The sequence below is a fragment of the Antechinus flavipes genome, chromosome 5 (assembly GCF_016432865.1).
Source record: "Antechinus flavipes isolate AdamAnt ecotype Samford, QLD, Australia chromosome 5, AdamAnt_v2, whole genome shotgun sequence".
NCBI lineage: Eukaryota > Metazoa > Chordata > Mammalia > Dasyuromorphia > Dasyuridae > Antechinus > Antechinus flavipes.
In genome coordinates this window covers 124647742-124653922 of record NC_067402.1, presented here as the reverse complement: position 1 = coordinate 124653922, position 6181 = coordinate 124647742, and positions in this window count along the sequence as shown.

The window sequence follows — 6181 nt, the reverse complement described above, 5'->3', positions numbered from 1 at the left end:
GCTAATCAACCTATTCATCATTTATTCATTCAACAAACATTTAAAAATATCTACTGTGTGCTACATAATGCTAAAAATTGGGGAAAATATATAGTTTAAATAAAATATGATTTCTGTCTTCAGGAAGCCTACAATCTATTATCAGATAGGTATAATACCACAGAAACTGAAATATAAAATATAATATGACAAATTAGAGAAGTATGAAACAAAGATCTGTAAAGTTCAGGAGAAAGAAGGAATCCAATGAAGATCCATGAAGGAAATAACATTTAAATTAGATTTTAAAGAAAAAATGATGTCAATATAGTTCACAAAAGTTAAGAAAACATTAGTTTAAAATGAATCTTATATACACAAATGCAGGTGTATGCATACACAGACACACACAAACGCATATAGAGACACATGAAATCCATTGTTGGACGAGTCCTCAGTAGAATCCTATAGGTTTCTTTTTTTCTGTTTCCTTCTTAATCATTTTAAAATAGTAATAATCATATTTTCCCATTTACATGGAAAAGCAATTTTAACATTTTTTTATTTAAATTTCACATTGTAAATTCTCTCTCTTCTTCCCTCCTCTCTCTTCTCCCTGAGCCAGTAAGTAATTTGATATAGGTTATCCATGTGCAGTTGTACAAAACATATTTCCATATTAGAAATGTTGTAATATAAAATACACCAAAAATTACAAAATCATAGTAAAAAAGAAAGTGGAAAATGGTATGTTTTATCTGCATTCAGTCACTTTTTTTCCCCTCTGGAAGTGGATAGCATTTTTCATCATGAGTCCTTTGGAATTGTCATTGTATTACTGTCATTGTGTACAGTGTTCTTCTGGTTATGCTCCCTTCACTCTGCATCAGTGCATGTAAGTCTTTCCAGATTTTCTGAAAGTTTCCCATTTGTCCTTTCTTATAGCACAGTAATATTCCATTACAATCATATGCCCCAATTTGTTTAGCCATTTCCCCAATTGATAACATGTCCTCAATTTTTATGTTTTTTGCCACCACAAAAAGATCTGATCTAAATATTTTTTGTATATAGAGAAATCATTTTCCCTTTTAAAAAAAACTCTTTGCAAGTCATAAAGAAAGTACGCTTTATAGCCCTTTAGGCATAGTTCCAAATTGTTCTCCAGAATGATTGAATCAGTTCATAACTCTAACAAAGTATATTGTTGTCCAAATCTTCCCACATCCCCTCTGTATTTGTCATTTTCCTTTTCTGTCATATTAGGCAATTTGATGGAGGTAAAGTACTAACTTAGAGTTCTTTTAATTTCTTTTAATTTGCATTTTTTTAATCAATAGTGACTGGGAGCATTTTTTCATATGACTATTAATGGATTTGATTTCTTTGTCCAAAAAAAAATGCCTTTGAAATATCCTTTGACTGTTTATCAATTGGTGAATGACTTGTATTCTTATAAATTTTACATAGTTCTCTAAATATTTGAAAATAAGGCAAAAAAAAAGCAAAGACACTTGATGTAAAAATTGTTTCCTTAATCTTGGTTGCTTTGATTTTATCTGTACAAAATCTTTTAAACTTAATATAATCAAAGTTATTCATTTTACATCTCATAATATTCTCTTTCTCTTATTTAGTCCAAATTCTTCCTTTATCCATATATCTAATGGCCAATGATTCCATGTTTTCCTAATTTTCCATGATATCACCCTTTATGTCTAAATCATGAACCCATTTTGACTTCATGTTGGTATATAGTATGAGATATTTGTCTATACCTTTTTTCTTTTTTTAACATTTTCTTTTTTCAGTTACATGTAAAACATTTTATGGTTTTTTTAAAAAAAAACTTTTGAATTCCACATTCTCTCCCTTCCTCCCCTTCCATCCCAGCCAATTGAGAAGAAACATGAAATTATGTAAAACATTTCTACAAAAGTCATGCTGAAAAAGAAAACAAAGATTCAAAGATTCCCTCCCAAAAAAATACAGGAAAAATAAAATTTAAAAGTATGCTTCAATCTATATTAAAACAGAATCAATTCTTTTTCTGCATATGGATAGTATTTTCATCATAATTTCTTTAGGGTAGTCTTGACTTATTTTATTCCTGAGAATATCAAAGTCATTCACAATTGATCATCCCACAACATTGCTATTACTTGCACACAGTACAATTCACTTTGCGTGAGCTCATGGAGGACTTTCCAGGTTTTTCTAAGAGCATCCCGCTCATCATTTCTTATATAGTAATAATATTCCATCATAATTGCAAAGCACAATTTATTCAGCTATTCTTTGATTGATGGGCATCCCTTAAATTTCCAATCCTTTGCTCTGAGAAAAGAGTTGTTATAAAGCTTTTTGTACATATAGGTTCTTTTCCTTTTTTAAAATATCTTTTGGGATACATGTCTAGTAGTGGTATTGTTAGGTCAAGGAGTATGAATAATTTTATAGCTCTTGAGGCATAGATCATATCTTCTGATCATTTATCAATTGAGGAATATCTCTTATGTTTTTATAAATTTCACTCAGTTCCCTCTACACTTGAGAAATGAAGCCTTATCAGAGAAATTTGTTTCAAAATTCTTTTCACAATTACTATTGCTAGTTGTATTTCCTTCCCGTTATTCTCTATTTCCTTTCACCCAGTCCCTCCTCAAAAGTTATATCTAGTTTCTGTTTTACAAACTGTTTTACAGTTTTTCCAGCCTTGTTCATTTTTCTGCCATTATTGGCTTATATTTTTTGGACAGTTAAGTGGCACAGTGGATTAAAATGCTGAGTCTAGAGTCAGAAAAACTCTTTTTCCTCAGTTCAAATACAGCCTCCAAAACTTTTATTATTATTATAACTTTTTTATTGACAGAACATATGCAGGGGTAATTTTTTACAACATTATCCCTTATACTCACTTCTGTTCCAACTTTTCCCTTCCCTCCTTCCATCCCCTCCCTTAGATGATAGGCAGTCTTATACATGTTAAATATGTTATAATATATCCTAGATGCAATATATGTGTGCAGAACTGAACAGTTCTGTTGTTGCACAAGAAGAATTGGATTCGGAAGGTAAAAATAACCTGGGAAGAAAAACAAAAATGCAAACAGTTCACATTCATTTCCCACTGTTTCTTCTCTGGGTGCAGCTGATTCTGTCCATCATTGATCAAGTGGAACTGAATTACATCTCTTTGTTGAAGATAGCCACTTCCATCAGAATATATCCTCATACAGTATTATTGTTGAAGTGTATAATGATCTCCTGGTTCTGCTCATTTCATTCAACATCAGTTCATGTAAGTCTCTCCAAGCCTCTCTCTATTCATCCTGCTGGTCATTTCTTACAGAACAATAATATTCCATAACATTCATATACCACAATTTACCCAACCATTCTCCAATGGACATCCATTCATTTTCCAAGCCTCCAATACTTTAATGAGTTCTGTGACCTTGGGCACATGACTTAATGCTGTCTTCCTCAGTATCTTCAGCTATAAAATAAGCTGGAGAAGGAAATGGCAAACCATTCCAGTATCTCTTTCAAGAAAGCCTCAAACAGGGTCATAGAATTGAACACAACTGAAAAAAACCATGAACTGAGCAACAACAAATCTATTTATTTAGGCAACAGACTTTTATTGGAGAGAACTTATTTATTTCTTCATTTGTTCAACTCCCACACAGGGCATGAAATTTTCCCTAGCAATTTACTTTTAAGATCTAGGCATATCTATCAGCCCAACCTAATCAAAGATTTGTGGGCCTTGAAAAAATATCTTCTTGATATTAAGTAGATGATGCCTGAATGTTTCCAAAGAAAAGTTGCTATTCTTCCCTGCAGTATTATTAAGATGTTTTTTTAGTTATTCATTCACAGGTGCAAAAATGGTTATTGCCTTGTGCTGAGTATTTCATAAGAATTGATCATGATCATCTTGTAGGCACGATATAATCAACAAAGGAAAAGTTGAAATTGTATCCACTTCAATTAGTTACATTTATATTCATCTAAGGTTTCTGAAACAGTTGAATAGAATCATTTTTTACAGAAAGGAAAAATTAATTATTTTTTCCTGAATCCTAGAGAGCATTATATAAAATAATTACAGCAAAGACATTTTAATTTATATTACTAATACTGTATTATAAGTAGATAGGCAATATGGTAGGACAGGATGATTATATTTGGAGCCAGAAGACCTGAATTTAAGTCTTCAATCCTGCCTTTTTAATGTGTTAATTTGGTCAAATTTTTTTCCTATCTCTGAGACTCAATATATTCATTGTAAAATGAAGATAATAATATTTGCACTATCTTTCTCATAAGTTTGTTGGTAGGAAAGTACTTTGCAGTTGTATACTTTATAAGTATTAATTATTCGCATAGAGACTCCTTTCTTTTCCTCTCCCTCTCTCCTTTCTCTCTCTCTCTCTCTCTCTCTCTCTCTCTTTCTCCCCTTTTACTTTTTCTTTTTTTTGAAGAATGGCATTCTTTCATCCAGTTACTAAATATTTCCTCATCTTTCCTTCCTTCAGTTTCTTATGGATATTCATTAGATCTTTAGGCAACTATCACAACAAAAACATAAAGATCCAATTTCCACAAACATTGTGACCACAAGTTTCTTTCAACAAAAGCACCTGAATTAAAAACACCTAGAAGAATCAAGTTGAACCAACTGACATAATGGTAATTGTTTATAAGATAAATAAAATAGAGGTAGGAAAAAATATTAAATTTTAAATATATAATCAATTTTCGTATCAACTGACATTCCTTTTAGTGTTAGCATATAACTGCTATTACTGTTTCTTATGGAATGTTAAAAGATCCAAAAGAATACATAATATATTTTTTTTCACAAAAATACTTGTTCCAACCAACTACTCTTCCTGAATAATCAGGTGGTGCTATATATATTTCTCTTGAAAACTGGATCCTAAGGTATTGGAGTAAATTTGTAGTATTTTTATTCATCAGTCATGAAAATCAATGACCATCATAATGCTTGCATATTCATTTTGTTTCACATCAATCTATTGTGCCTCTTCCCATTTGTTTTTAAATGCTCCTGGAAAAATATCTCAATGTCTCTAATTTCTGCACTATTTTATACTACTCAGACATCTCATTTTTCTTCTTTTCTCCTATTACTTTCTTCATTTGTTTTCTTAGTTACTTCTATTCTGTTTCCTATCTCCTTCCTCTCTTCAACTCTGAGCCCATATTACTGTCTATGTATAGGTCCTACCCAATATATATGGATTAACAGACATAATGGACCTTTGACACTGTCAACTACCTTAATATTCTCTTCTCTCTCCTGACAGTTTTCTCTCATGATTCTTCTTCTACCTCTCTGACCATTCTTCAGCCTCCTTTGATGAATCTTTATCCAATTTATGGATGTTCATCATGAATGTTTCTACACTATGATCTCATTCTATGATCTCATCAATTCCCAAGGATTCAGTTATCATCACTATGCTAATAATTCTCAGATCTACTGATCCAGTCTTAATTTCTCTACTTAACTTCAGTCTCACAGCTCTAACTTGTTATTTAACCTCTTGGACTATATGTTCCATTGAAAACAACCTCAATTCATCTAAAATTGAAAACATCTTTCTTTCCAAAACCTCCACTCTTCCTAATTGACCTGTTACCATTAAGGGCAATATCCTCCTTCTAGTTACCTGGGTTCACATCCTAAATGTAATCTTCAAGTCCTTATTCTTACCCTGTCCTTTTTTATCCACTAGATTGCCAAATCCTGTCTAATCTACCTTTGTAATGTTTTATTTAAGATTGACACCACCTTGATGTAGACTCTCATCTCCTCAATCCTGGATTACTAAATTGCATGATGGTTGGATAGTCTTGTTGTTGTTGCTGTTGTTTGTTGTTGTTACTGTTGTTTGTACATCATTCTTGAAGAGGACCATTATATCAGGGAGGTGATGTTATGACATGCAAGTGAATTGGATTTTAAGAGAGGGAAAGTTAGGCAAGATCACCTGCCTCACTTTTCCCTCCAGAGATATCTATGTTCAATGGCCAGCTATAGATCAGCATGACTAGAGATGACCCTGAATTCAATGGAAGACTGAGTCTTTTTAAGTTAAAGTCTTCAACAATTCTCAGTTTCACTGAGGCCACACCCATTAGGTGCTTAAAGCTAGCAAACAATTAA